This window comes from Loxodonta africana, chromosome 17 (genome assembly GCF_030014295.1).
Source record: "Loxodonta africana isolate mLoxAfr1 chromosome 17, mLoxAfr1.hap2, whole genome shotgun sequence".
NCBI classification, from domain to species: Eukaryota; Metazoa; Chordata; class Mammalia; order Proboscidea; family Elephantidae; genus Loxodonta; species Loxodonta africana.
The window spans coordinates 33,038,939-33,054,545 of NC_087358.1; the positions used below are offsets into that span (position 1 = coordinate 33,038,939).

Consider the following 15,607-nt stretch of genomic DNA (forward strand, 5'->3'; position numbering starts at 1 on the left):
GAGGAATTTCTCTGAATGCTAATACCTCTCGCCTGTGCTGTCTGGGGGTCTAGCAGATAGGTCGGATTAATGGATGGGTTTCTGGCATTATGGAAATACTCAGGAGTGTGAGGCTGATGAAATAATTTAATCACGTCTGTAAGGAACTGTCATTCTGGATCCTGTTACCGTTATATAATACAGGGTCTCCAGCTACATCAGTGATACGCAGGACGGTCCAGTCATTTTTCACCTCTTAGTACTTTGTATTAACTTATGAGCATCCCCATGTAGAAGGCAGCCCTTTAATAGTGTGTCTAATACTTCCGTAGATTTGTTTCTAGTACTTTGTACAACTTTGTTTAAGTAAAATGCTTAGGTCCTTGGCTCTATTTTATTATTTTACCTCTTCAAACTTCAGTTTCACCGTCTCTTGTCATCTACAAAGATCAGTCAGGATATAAGCTGTGTATATAATTTAGAATCCTGCTTTAGGGGAAATTTACTTCAGTCATTTCCCAACCATTTCTTGTGACTGTTTTTTTTTTTTTTTTTTTTTTGGTACTTATTTACGTTTTCTTCCCTTCACTTTTCACTTCTTCCTTCCCACCTCCAAACTTCTCTACTTACCGGAGACAAAAAAAGGAAAGAGAGAGAGAGAAAGTGATGAAAGTTTACAGAAAACGGCTAATAAACCCATTCTCTCTGTCACAATATGGAGTTAGGAAAAATGCTGTATTTCAGACCAGGAACAACCTGCTATGGGCGTAGAACTCTCTTTGCTCCGAACTCAGGAGTCCTTGCTTCACGATGGCAGTTCTCAGAGATTCTAACCTGTGAGGTCTTACAGTTTCCGTTGTTGTTGTTAGATGCCATCCAGTGAATTTCCCACTCATAGCAACCCCATTTGACAGAGTAGAACTGCCCCACAGGGTTTTCTAGGCTATAATCATTACAGGTCATTGGACAGGTCTTTCTCCCATGGAACCACCACTGAGTGAATTGGAACTGCCAACCTTTCAGTTAGCAGCCCAGCTCTTAACCGTAAGCGCCACCTCTGCTAAGTGTTAATAACCATGTCACCAAAAGTTAATGACAGTGTCACCAGAATAACATCAGATGTTATGATCCCATTCAGACTGTGCATTTCTTTTGCCTCTCTTCAAGTTACAAGTCCTTTAAATTTATTTGGGCATTGTAGCTGTTGCTGGGTTCTGAACAAAACTATAGATTCAGAAAATAGTAGCTTGTATGAGGATGGTTACGGCACAACATTTCTATCACCACTATTTCTTGATGTGAATAAATAATGCAAGACAAGAGTCTCTTCTGACATCCATTTTGGTCTTTTCTTTCTTTCTTGTCTTTTTTAATAACCTCTTGCTTTCTTTATGGATGACGTCCCTGATGTCATTCCACAACTCGTCTGGTCTTCAGTCATTAGCATTTGACACATCAAATCTATGCTTAAGATGGTCTCCAAATTCAGGTGGGATATACTCAAGGTCATACTGTGGCTCTCGTCAACTTGTTCTAATTTTCTTCAGTTTCAATTTGAATCTGCATGTACCAGTTGATAGTCTGTTCCACAGTCAGGCCCTGGCCTTGATCTGACTGGTGATATTGAGCTTCTCCATCGTCTCTTTCCACAGATGTAGTCAATTTGATTCCTGTGTCTTCCACCTGGCGAGGTCCACGTGTATAGTCACCGTTTATGTTGGTGAAAGAAGGTATTTGCAATGAAGAAGTTGTTGGTCTTGCAAAATTCTGTCATTTGATCTCTGGCATTGTTTGTATCACCAAGGCCATATTTTCCAACTACCAATCCTTCTTCTTTGTTTCCAACTTTTGCATTCCAATCACCAGTAATTATCAATGCATCCTGATTGCATGTTTGATCAATTTCAGACTACAGCAGCTGATAAAAATCTTCTATTTCTTCATTTTTGGCCTTAGTGGTTGGTACACAAATTTGAATAATAATTGTATTAACTGGTCTTCCTTGTAGGCGTATGGATATTATCCTATCACTGACAGTGTTGTACTTCAGGATAGATCTTGAAATGTTCTTTTTGATGATGAAGGCAACACCATTCTTCTTCAAATTGTCATTCCCGGCATAGTAGACTATATGATTGTCCAATTCAAAAGAGCCAATACCAGCCCATTTCAGCTCACTAATGCCTAGGATATCAACGTTTATAGGTTCTGTTTCATTTTTGATGATTTCCAGTTCTTCTAGATTCAACTTCGTACATCCCATGTTCCAGTCATTAATGGATGTTTGCAGCTGTTTCTTCTTATTTTAAGTCGCACCACATCACCAAATGAAGGGCTGGAAAGCTTGACTCCATCCATGTCATTAAGGTCAGCTTTACTTTGAGGAGGCAGCTCTCTCCCAGTCATATTTTGAGTGCCTTCCAAACGGGGGGACTCATCTTCTGGGACTATATCATACAGTGTTCCACTGCTATTCATAAAGTTTTTCACTGACTAAATCTTTTCAGAAGTAGACTTCAGGGTCCTTCTTCCTAGTCAGTCTTAGTCTATAATCTCAGCTGAAACCTGTCCACCATGGGTGACTCTGCTGGTATTTGAATACTGGTGGCATAGCTTCCAGCATCACAGCAACACACAAGCCCCCACAGTATGTCAAACTGACAGACACGTAGGGGCCCATGAGCTAGGTAGGGCATTTAAAAAAAAAACATTTTTTTAGCACAGCTCTGTTTCTTTTTGAAAAACACCAGTCTTGGCCACCCAGCCTTCCGTTTCTTGACTTTTTGCACCTTTCTTTGCTTAATCCCAGACCTTCCTTTGAAATCAGATGGCTTCACAGTCTACCTTGGCAAACCACTCTGTTGAGAGGAGCTCTAAGGTTGCCAGTTGGACCTGGTGTGCCACACATTTTCAGCTCATTATGCCTGCCTGAATGCTGCATTTTTCTCATGCTGAATGAAATTTTTTTTTAACATTTTATTATGTTTTAGGTGAAAGTTTACACAGGAAATTAGTTTCGCATTCAACATTTTATACGCAAATTGTTCCGTGACATTGATTGCTATCCTAGCAATGTGTCAGAACTCTCCCCATTTCACCCTGCCTTCCTCATTTCCCTCAATCCAATTTCCCTGCCCCTCCTTGCCGTCTCATCTTTGCTTTTGAGCAAACGTTGCCCGTTTGGTCTTCTATAGTTGATTCTTCTAAGGAGAACATTCCTCATGGATATTATTGTTTATTTTATAGACCAATCTACTTCTTGGCTAAAGATGACCTCCATCAGTTCCAGGTTAAAAGCGTGCCTTAGGGCGATAGTCTGCAGGGTTCCTGCAGTCTCTATCAGTCAAGTAAGTTTTGTCTTTTTTTATGAATCTGAGTTTTGTTCTACATTTTTCTCCCATTCTAACCAGGACCTTCTATTGTGTCCCTGGTCAGAGCAGTCGGTAGTGGGCACCATCTAGTTCTTCTGGTCTCAGGCTAGAGGAGCCAGTGGCTCGTTGGGCCATTAGTCCTGTAAGCTAATTGCTTCCTTGAGTCTTCCTTTCCTTCCTTCTCCTTTGCTCCAGATGGGAAGAGACCAATAGTTGTATCTTAGATGGCCGTTAGCAAGCTTTTAAAACCCCAGACACTACTCAGCAAACTGAGATGTAGAATATTTTCTTTATGAACTTTGTTATGCCAGTTGACCTAGATGGGCCCAAGACTATATGGTCCTTGGCCTTCAAGCCCTGTAGCTCAGTCCCACAAGGAGATTGGATATGTCTAAGAAGTTTCCATAACTGTGCCCCCATGTGTTCTATAATATATATATGAATATACATGCAGCATGTACAAATATGGGTATACAAATGCCCACAACTATACTATAACTCATCCATGTTATATAACATGTTTCGCAGACTCATTATTATGCTTTATTGTTGCGAAGTATTCACTGTAGGAAACTATATGCATGAACTTGCATGTACTCCAACGGGCCCTCCCACATCAATATTGCATACGTATCTACCTACATAACCACTTACAAATTTTTGGTTGTTATCACTGTTGTTGCAGAATTGTATATGTTATAGCATTTACTGTAGTCATCCTTTATTCTTGCATACATCTCAGTATCTTCATTTACCATGGTCACGTTGTGTTGACTTCCCCCATATTGTGTATTGCCTTTCCCTTCATCAGAATTAACATGTGTCTACAGTCTAATAAGTGATTCTCCACCCCTCTGCATTCCATCCCTCATAACCATCAAAGAATGTTGCTTTCTGTGTGTAAACCTATTTTGACTTTTTATAAAAGTGGTGTTCTACACTATTTGTCCTTTTGTGATTTACTTATTTCACTCAGCATAATGTCCTCCAGATTCACCCATGTCATATAAGATGTTTCGCAGACTCATTATTATGCTTTATTGTTGCGAAGTATTCACTGTAGGAAACCCTGGTGGTGTAGTGGTTAAGAGCTATGGCTGCTGAGCAAAAGATTGGCAGCTCGAGTCCACCATGAGCTCCTTGGAGACCTTATGGGGCAGTTTTAGTCTTTTTTTTTATAGGGTTGGTATTATTCAGAATCGACTCAACAGCAATGGGTTTGGTTTTGGTTTTTATTCCATTGTATGTATGTACCACATTTTGTTTATACATTCATCTATTTATGGACATTTAGATTGTTTTTCACCCTTTTCTATTGTGAAAAATACTGCAGAGAACAGAGGTGTATGTATGTCTATTCATATCACTGCTGTCATTTCTCTAGGATATATACCTCAAAGTGGAATGGCTGGATGATATGGTATTTCTATTTCTGACTTTTTGAGGAAGCATCTTACCATTTTCCATAGTGGTTGTGCCATTTTACAATTCCACCAGCAGTGTATAAGAATTCAAATCTCCCCACAACCTCACCAGCATTTGTAGTTTTCTTTTCTTTTTTTTTTTTTTGACCAGTGCCATTTTTACAGGGGTGAGGTGGTATATCATTGTAGTTTTGATTTGCATCTCTCTAATGGCTAATGATCGTGAGAACCTCTTCATGTGTTTGTTAGCCACCTAAATATCTCCTTTGGTGAAGTGTCTGTTTATGTCCTTTGCTCATTTTTTGATTGGACTCTGTCTTTTTCTTGGTGAGATATTGAAGTTTTCTATATTTTTAGAGATTAGACCCTTGTCGTTTATGTCATTGACAAAATTTTTTCCCCAGTCTGTAAGTTCTCTTACTCTTTTGGTAAAGTCTTTTGATGAGCATAAGTATTTAATTTTTGGAAGATCCCAGTTATCTAGTTTATCTTCTGTTGTTGTGCATTAGTTATGTTTGATAGTGTAAATAAGCCATAAATTAGGAACTTAGCTTTGTTCCTATGTTACCTTCCAGGAACTTTACAGTTTTAGATTGAGCATTTATTTAGGTCCTTAATCCATTTCGAGTTAGTTTTTGTGTATGGTGTGAAGTATGGATCCTGTTTCCTTTTTCTGCAAATGGATACACAGTTTTGTCAGCACGATTTGTTAAAGAGACTATCTCTTCCTTCATTGAAGGGACTTCAACCCTTTGTCGATGATAAGCTGTCCAATGTTCCTGGTTAGATTTGTTCCTTGGTATTTTACCCTTTTGGGGGCTATTGTAAATGGTATTGTTTTCTTGATTCCCTTTTTGGAGCTCCCCTTGTTAGTGTAGAGGAAATCCAACTGATTTTTGTGCATTGATCTTCTACCTTGCCACTTTGCTGAACGCTTCTATTAGTTCCAGTAATTTTCTTGTGGAATCTCTGGGATTTTGCCTTCTGGGAACAGGGATAGTTTTATTTTTTCCTTACCAATTTGGGTGAACTTTATTTCCCATTTCCCTTTCTTGCCTTATTGCTCTGGCTAGAATTACCAGTACAATATTGAATAAGAGTGGTGATAATGAGCATCCTTGTCACATTCCCATTCTCAAGTGGGGAATTCTTTCAAACTCTCTGTTGAAAATAATGACGGCTGTTGGTATCGTATATATGTCCTTAATTATGTTGAGGAATTTCTTTTCTATTTCTATTTTGCTGACATTTTGTATCAGGAAAGGGGGTTAGGTTTTATTAAATGCCTTTTCTGCATCAATTGAGATGATTATGTGAATCTTTTCCTTTGTTTTATGTGGTGAATTATATTGATTGATTTTCTAATGTTGAACCACCTTGCATCCCGGGTATAAATCCCACCTGATCATGATTTTTTTTTTTCCTGATATGCTGTTGTATTCTGTTGGCTAAAATTTTGTTCAGAATTTTTATATCTGCATTCATAAGGGGTATTGATCTGTAATTTTCTTTTTTGGGGGGGTAATATCTTTGCTCGGCTTTGGTATCAGGGTTATGTTAAGTTATGTTAGCTTCATAGAATTAATTAGGGAGTATTCCTTCCTTGTCTACATTCTGGAGTAGTGTCAGTACAATTCATGTCAACATTTCTTTAAAAGTTTGGTAGAACACTCCAGCGAAGCCATCTGGGCTAGGGCTTTTTGTTGTTGTTGTCGTCGTTGGGAGATTTTTAAATGACATTTTCAATTTCTTCTTTTGTTATGGGTCTATTTAGCTTTTCTACCTCTGTTTGTGTTAGCTTAGGTAGATATAGTATTTCTAGAAATTTGTCTCTCTTCTAGTTTTTCATATTTAAGTACAATTTTTTAAATTCTGTAATAATCCTCTTTATCTGGTTGGTTCTGTTGTAATGTTGCCCATTTCATTTCTTATTTTGGTTATTTGTGTCTTCTTATTTTTTTCCTTCATCAATCTGGCCAGTGGTTTGTCAATTTCATTGATCCTTTCAAAGAACTAACTTCTAGTTTTGTTGATCCTTTCTATTTCATTTATTTCTGCTCTGACGTTCATTATTTCCTTTCTTCTGGTGACTGTGGACTTCTCTTGCTGTTCTTTTTCTATTTGTTCAAATTGTTAGATTAAGTTATTAATTTTGGACCTTCTTTTTTGTTATGTGAATTTATTGCTATAAATTTTCCTCTGAGTCCTGCTTTTGCTACGCCTCAGACGTTTTAGTATGCTCTGTCTTCATTCTCATCTGATTCTAAGAATTTTTTTATTTAATTTTAAGTTCTTCTATGACCCAGTAGTTTTTAAGTAAGGTGTTATTCAGTTTCCATGTATTTGATTTTTTCCTTGCTCTTTCTGTTATTGATTTCTAGTTTTATAGCATTATGGTCAGAGAAGGTGCTTTGTATTAGGTCAATGTTTTGAATTTATCGAGTCCTGCTTTGTGGCCTAGAATATGGACTATTCTGGAGAATGATCCATGTGCATTAGAGAAGAATGTGTACTATGCTGCTGTTGTGTGGTGTGTTCTGTATATGTTTACAAGGTTAGAGTGGTTGATTATGTTGCTCTGTCCATCATCTAAAGTGGTGGCATGTTAAAGTTTCCTACTATTATTATAGAAATATCTATTTCTCTTTTCAATTCCTTTTAGTTTGCTTTATGTATTTTGGAGCTCTGTCATTGGGTGCATACATATTTATTATTATTATGCCTTCCTGGTGAATTGACCCTTTAATTATTATATAATGCCCTTCTTTGTCTCTTATAATGGATTTTGACTTAAAGTCTATTTTATCCAAAATTATTATCGCTACTCCTGCTCTTTTTTGGATACTGTTTGCTTGATATATTTTTTTTTTCCATCCTTTGATTTTTAACTTGTTTATGTCTTTGCTTCTAAGGTGTGTCTCTTGTAGGCAACATATTGATAAGCCAAGGTTTTTTAATCCATTCTAACACTCTTTCTCTTGACTGGTGCATTTAATCCATTTACATTCAGTGTGATTAATGATAGGTATGGATTCATTGATGTCATTTTGTTATTTTTTGTGTGTGTGTGGTGTTAACAGTTTCTTGTTCCTCTTAATTTTCTGTGTTGACTTCTTTTTGTATATGGGTTTTCTTTTCCTATCAATCATTGTTGTTGTTTTTGTGTTTACTGAGTCTTTTTAGTTTTCTTCTTCTTTATTTTGGTGAGTAGATTTCTTACTTTTCTTTGTGATTACCCTGAAATTTACCTTAATCATCTTAAAATTCAAAGTCTTCTGTATCTTGAAATTGCCTTGACTTCCTCCCCATATGGAAGTTCTATAACGACATCTTTATTCCCTCTTTTTGTTTTGAAGCTGTCGTCGTTTACAGCTTAACTCCTCTGGCTCCCTGTAGTCAGTTTTTAGCTTTATTTTGATCTCTCCTCATTTGCTGTTTTCATCCAGTTTCTTTTTCCAACTGGTGTTAAAACTACTTCTTTATCCATCCATTTGATGCTCAGGGTTCCAGAATTGTCCCCTCTATCTGTTTCACTTGGTTTCTCTGGTCTTTGTTATAGAGGGAGAGCAAGATGTGTCTGAAAGTCACCGCCATCTTGGACCATCTCCCTGAATGAAGTTTTGGAAACTGACTTTTAGCTGTTAGAATCCCTCCCTGGTACACTTTTACTCCCTCATGTCTTTTCCCATAGTTTACAGTCCCATAAAACTCATCAGCTTTGTTTGTCTCTGGACAAAACTGAAAAGGCTCATAAAATAGAATTCTAGATGAGATAGACTGATATAAATTTGAAATGTTACAGTTTATACCCCTACCAAATAATTTCATTATTGGCCCTCTACTTTACTTACCTTTTTTGGTTGTTTGCTTGCTTCTTTTGCTGTACCTCCTGTCTCCGTTGAGTTATTTTAGCCAGTGCCCACAAAATCCTGTGACTCTATCTGAACTCTGATCAGAAAGCCATCTAGCTCTCCCCAGGTTTTTTCCCCCCATGCTTCTTCCTCCCCCCTCCCACTCCCACCCCTTCAAACCAGAAAAGTAGCTGCTGAAAGCAGAACAGTTGCTATGGCAACCTCTTGGCAGCTTCCTCTGCGAGTAACTGTGTTGATTTCCCGAGGCCGGGTGGGAGGGGGTGGAGCTCTGAGGAGGTAAAGGAAGGTTACTTTGCACTTAGTTAATATGCAAAACCACTTGCGCAGTGCTGGATGAGCAGGGAGTAAGTGCAAACAAAGCCATGCTTGATCAGCTAACATGGACTTTACACACAAGTTGATCTGTCCAAGGATGCAGATGTTGGCTCAGAAAGAAATTTTGCAATTGGACAGTAAAGGACACACGAGGTAATACTACAAGAGGTTAAACACTATTTTCCGTAATGGTTGGTGAATGTGGAAGAAAGAAACAGAAGCTTGGGTGTGAGTGCCTCATTCCTCTTTGCTTTGTTCAAAGAAAAACAGCACTTTAAATCACAGGGATGGTGTTTTGTCTGCAAATCTAACATACTGAAGTTCAAGTTTGCATCAATTAAACTCTATGTAAGATAAACCAATATGTTCCGATATAAGCAAGCATAGCATAATTTGGTTTGTGGTTGAATGAAACATACGGCTCAAGTAGCATCTTTCACCTCGAGTTTTCAGACAAAGAAACAGCAGAGTAACTTGGGGAGGGAGGGAACGTGTTGGATCTCTCTTTCAACTTTGATAGATCCCTGTTTGTTTCCTGGGTCCTGGACAGGTTGGAAATGAATCCCTGCGAGAATACTGGTGAGACTCTGGTGCACCATAGTGCTGGCAGAGGTCACCTGCATGAGAAATGAGGAGACTGGCTGGAGTTGGGGAGGAGGCAGCCAGCCCACCCGAGCCCCTTACCTTGTGGCCTGCAGCTTTGCATTTTAAAGAAGAGGTAGGCTGAAGAAAATCCTGCAGTGAGGGAGCTGGGGTCTGCCCAGCACGTGTCACTAGGGGTTTAAAGCTTACCAGACCTTTGAGACAAGAGCTAGGAAACAGCCATGTAATTATTAATGAACCTCACTTTAAAATATTTTTGAGAGGCTGTATATGAAATAATTTTAAAGACCTCACCTTCCAAGAGAAGTAAAAATGACTGATACTTCTTGGTTAAAATGATTTCTGGACCATTCTGTCCAATGCTATCTCTCCATTTCTGAGTCCTCATTCCTAAAATCAGACATCGATATAAACCTCACAGTGGGAAAATGGACACACGAAGCCAAAGCAAGTACAGAAAATGATTGTTATGATAGAGATTCCTACTTGCAAAGCCATCATCCACATACTAAAACCACAGATGTTGATTTTATAAGTAATCTTAGCACTAAGACTGGCGTTCGCTGTAAAATAGACAACTGTACCTGAAGTCCTAGGATACCTGAGGTCAGCTTGTACTTTATCAATGGCTCCTATTTTTAACAAAGCCATATGAAGATTATCAAAACTTTAAAAAAAAAAAAAAAACTGCATTGAAGTTATTATTCAGCTTCTAATTTATGAACCAGAAACCCTGGTAGCACAGAGGTTATATGCTCAGCTGGTAACTGGAAGGTCAGCAGTTCCAACCCACCAGCCTGCTTCACTGGACAAAGACGTACCAGTCTGTTTCTGTAAAGATTTACAGCCTTGGAAACCCCATGATAGCAGTTCTACTCTGTCCTGTAGGATCATCGTGAGTTGGCATTAACTCCATGGCAATGAGTTGAAGAGTTTTTAATTTATGCATTAGGAATATGCATATGACTTTTAGGAGTCAGGGAAAATTTAAAGAAGAGGTAGGCTGAAGGAAAGCCTGCAGCGAGTGAGCTGAGGTCTGCCCAGCACGCGAATGCTTATTTGATATTTCCGTTTATGTCTTGTCTGCCCAGAAGCTCAATATTAAATTTTGCCATGAATTTCAATAGCTTCTCTAGCCTAAATATTTTTGTATAATTCTCTCCTCCATCCGTGTTCTATTTTTCAAAGAATGGCTTTTCCTGCCTTGTTTTATTCATTTTATGATTTTAAAATATCTGTACTTTTTTACCTGTACTTGCTTATTGTCTGTATTATCTCATATCCTCTTTAGCTGTTAGTTACCCACTCAGAAGGAAGAGAAGAAAAGAAAGGAAAGGAAGAAAGAAGAAACAGAGAATTGACCCTATTATCAATACTCAGAATCTTATGATAAGTTAGTGTCTCACTTTTGTCTTCAGTTATCCCATTGAAGGTAGCAAAAGGGAGACAGACTAGTGGTCTGGGAAGGCCTAAGCTTCATGTATGTACAAGTGCTCCTGATGCCTAAGAAGACAACTTAAACACCCTGGGTACTTGAAATGGTGCGGGAGCCACAATGTGGGAGAGTAGAAGCTGAAAGTCAAGCTGTGAGTGCCCCGATAAAATACACCTGCTTCAGGACTTGGCCGAGAATTGGTAGGCTGCCCTTACAAGCTCTTTTTGGAGCACTTCGCAAAGCATCCTTATGTGCAGTTTTACATTGCAATCTGAACAAAAGTTCTATCAAACAAATTTGATTCTTCCCATTTCACAGATGAGAGAAACTGAGGCTTGGAGAAGTTGTCATTTGCCAATAGTCACACACCGTGAGGTAACAGAACCAGGGCTAGAAACCAGGCTTCCTGTTCATAATTCTGCCACTGATGCTAATGACAGCATGAGAAGAAAGAAAGCCACAGAGCGTGAAGGGAAGCCATGCAAATCACCCTTTGTTTTCTGTTCTTTCCCATATGGGGTGCTCCTTTGCACAATACCACCAAGAAAGCTCTCCCACAAATGAAAACATCAGTCTGCTGTTAATGCAACTATGGCATCATTTTACTAAGATCTTAGTAAGCCATGATATTTATTTCTGTTTTATAAGGGAAAGAATAAATGACTTTAGTAGTGTTGGTGTCTATAGGCCCATTTTCTAACCACAACTGTAACCTTCTCTGATGGCTTAACTGGTGTTGTTTTAATGAGAGCCACTGTTACTATGCGTTACTAATAAAGGACCACCATTACTATTAATATCACTTGGGAAAGATTCTGTAAAGAGCTTTGAGACTGCAGATGCAATTAACAAGAAGCTAAATTCTCCATGGTGTGAAAAAAATCGGGTAGGGCTGGCTACGCGTGTTTGATCTTATAAAAGTGATATACCAAAAAAAAAAAAAAAAAAACCCTTTGTCATCAAGTCGATTCCAACTCCTAGTGACCCTATAGGACAGAGGAGAACTGCCCCGTACGGTTTCCAAGGAGTGCCTGGTGGGTTTGAACTGCTGACCTTTTGGTTAGCAACCTTAGCTCTTAACCACCATGCCACCAGGATTTCCTTAAAAGTGATATAAGGGGTCTTAAGTAGATTTCACTTGCCAAGGGGAAAAACCATGAGCCCCATGAAGATTGATGTATGTAGTATTTATCTTCCCCCATCTAGAGAAAAACGTGATGACTTGACAGAAACTTTCATAAACCTCTGACCTCATGACCATGGCAGTGGAATTGATTGTCTCACATTCAGGAAGCGAATGCTTACTGAAAAAATGGGTGAAAATAAGCATATTTACACTTTCAAATAGAACAGGGGATATTGGGTAAGGGGGAATGTTGTCATAATTCTCCTGGGTTTCATAGTACGTTTGTGAGCTAAGGACATCCCTTTCCCATGTCCTCTCTTTAATGACTGCTCCCATTGAAAGAATCCTCCTCTCCTTCGAAACTGCCATTTGCTAGTAAGCTTAGAGCCTCAGGATCACTTCATCCCTTTAACAAGGAAAGATGAAATTAAAAGTAGCTTGGAAACCCTATGGAGCACAGTTCTACTCTGACACACAAGAGGTTCTCATGAGTCAGAATTGACTCAACTGCAATGAGTTTGGTTTTGGTTTTGGTTTTGGGCACAGCCAAAGAGAACAGAGCCTTGATTGCTGACTCTGCTATCAACGGAAAAGCAAGTTTGGACTATGGGTTCCACATCTTCCAGGTGAGGGTGAAGTTCTGTGCTCAAACAAAATGATAACCTTAGCCAAGTAGGCCAATTGCTCACCATTCTGGGGAGTCCATCACGCTGTTTACATTTGTTCTCTCAGAAAGGGGGCTTATTTCACTGTGCCTGAAGGTTACATTTGAATAACACTCTCTTATCCCCTTCTAAGACTTTTTTTCCCTGAATCTGTTTTAAGGATTTGTCTCCCCCTGATTTTTTACACAAGGGTTGCCTGTAATAGTGGACTGGTGTTCAGTCTCATTCTGGGACAAAGAGGCCTGAGTGCATAAAGAGTGAGTCCACCTGCTGACTGATCACAGGCATACCTAGAAATCTTCCAGGCCTCCAATAAACTGACAAAGCTTTTTTTTTTTTGGGGGGGGGCAGGGGCAGTGGTGAAAATATACACAACAAGCCATACAGCCATTCAATAATTTTTATATGTACAGTTCACTGACATCGGTTATATACATCACATTGTCACCATTCTCCCTATCTCCGCCCATATTGTTTCACCACCATTAACTTAGACTCTCTGACCCTTAAAGTTCTTGTCTGTGTTTCAAAGTTTCTGTTGTCCATTTCATCTCATACAGATAATTCTTTAAAAGAGTGTAATGCTCAAGGTGAACACACACCAGGCTTTTGTACACATGTATTGATAAGACTCTTGCCAAAAGCCTCAGTCTCAATGAAATAGTAATAACCATTTATTTTTTCTAGAAATGCATAGGCTTTAGTTCTTTTAAAGCCCATAATTTAACCTCACTCAGGTCAGGTGAGCATCATTATCCTCATTTTAACAGATGTGGAAACAGAGGCACAGGGGTTAAGAATTGAGAAAGTCATGAAGCGAGATATTGACGAACCTGAAATAAAATCCCAATTCCTCTGAATTCCAGCTTGATGTTCTGTCTACATTTAACATATGCTGTCTTATTAGTTAAAACTCAACACCTGCTAAGGAGCGCCTGCATGAAAACACAGTAGGAATCTTTAGTTTATCCCTTGTCTAGATGCATTGATTTTTCTGTTTGATTAATGAAAAACTTGTGGGCTATTCCATTGGACTTATTTGCATTTTTACTTGCTTTGCTTTTTTTCCAAATTATGGCTCAGCAGGTAAAAGCAAGGAGGCTTTAACAGAAGTTTTGGATTATGCCAATAAGGTCTTGCTAATAATTTTAATCATCAAAGGAAAACATCTTGTTTATATTAGAATATTCATGAAGTAACCACTGAAAATGTACAGCAACTATTGAAACGTATCATTTTGAATTTTTCAAAGACATTTTCTCACTGGCTTAGATGATTCAGATAGAAAGGACAGTTCTGTGCAATTTGCAGCCTACAGTTCCTTTAGTAGCTCCAGTCGGGTAGGTTGAGAATTAATGTGCATATTGTTAGTTTTTAAGGAAGAAGAACTTTGCGAATTTTAAGACTTTTTATTTGTCCACTTGTAATTAATGTTCTTGCCAAATCATTGTAATCAATCCTCAGAACATATTTGCATTTTGCTGTAATAAAATCTATAAACATATTAAAAACAAAAATATGAGTGCTGAGATTATAGGGAACACAACAGCAACAACAATAGGACCCTAGAAGAGGCCTTTCCTGGTGGTAGAATTCTCACCTTCTATGCGGGAGAGCTGGGTTTGATTCCCAGCCAAAGCCCGATGGGCAGCAGCTACCACCTCTCCGTCAGTGGTGCCTTGTCTGTTGCTATGATGTTGAAAAGGTTTCAGCAGAGCTTTCAAACGAAGAAGAAAGGTCTGGTGACCTACTTCTGAAAATAAGCCAACGACCACCCTATGGAGCACAACAGTCTGATCAACAACCAATCATGTGGAGGACCAAGCAGAGTTTTGTTCCATTGTGCATGGTGTTGCCATGAGGTGAGTAAACACGATGGCGACTAACAACACAATAACAGGATGTTAGAATTATAAAACACATTACGAATCCTATAATCAAAAGACCCCCCAGAGGAGACTCTGAGACCTTGAGAAACCAAGTGACTTGCTGTATGTCACCTAGCATTCAATAATAGAACTCAAGGCATGATGGAGATCACCAACCTCTGGGACCCATCCCTATTTCATTATTTTTTCTGTTCATATTTTCTTCATTCTCCCTTTGGTTTGCTCTTCCTCCTTGAAGTTATTACCCCCACATTTGTTTTTCTGCACATGCTGTTGTGCCAAAACCTTGTGCAGATGCCCATAAATTTGAATTTCCATCATACTACCTCCCAGCAGGGGTGCCTCCATCACACTGATGCCAGGGTGGTGTGCAAAGATCTCAACATCATCACCCTGTAGCCCTAGGGAACCTCAGACCGTCAACATGCTCACTCTCTCAGTTCCCACCCCTGCAGTGTGAATCCATGGAAAACACTGACCATAATGCACGTGGAGAGCATACCTAGGTCCAATTGCCAAGCTTCATCAGCCACATACATGGCAAAGAAGAGCACTAGATTTAAAAGTCTTGCAACTAAGGCAGCATCTTAATCACATATGACCTGCTTAATTGTGCAGAATCTTAAGGCTAAATTTTCTACTAAGCTGTGAGCTCTGAAGATGAATATTAAATTAGGGTTTGGAAAGGAGAGTGTGCTCCATAGAAAAGCACTTTTATTTTAGCACTTAATTATGGAACTGCCCCACAGAGGAGCTTTGAGCTTGTTGCCCTTAGAAACTGAGTCATATGTGTAAAGGCTGTGGTCAAATTGTGGGTCCCACCCCCACTTTCCTCCAGCTACTCCAGTAATTGATTGACCTTACTAAGGTTGACTGAGCTGAACTTTAAGATGGTCCCGGGTGTTCAGTGACTCAGCCGCGCTTCTGA

General features: G+C 39.0%; 1 long non-coding RNA gene across 1 annotated transcript in view; it reads right to left on the reverse strand.

Annotated features, from left to right (window-relative positions):
* Nucleotides 1-11,958: 11,958 nt before the first annotated feature.
* The window catches only part of LOC135227978 (uncharacterized), a 42,145-nt gene continuing 38,496 nt past the window's right edge, over nt 11,959-15,607 (reverse strand). The window contains exon 4 of the long non-coding RNA XR_010318182.1: nt 11,959-12,531. This is a non-coding gene — a long non-coding RNA (uncharacterized LOC135227978). The remainder of the gene's footprint in view (nt 12,532-15,607) is intronic.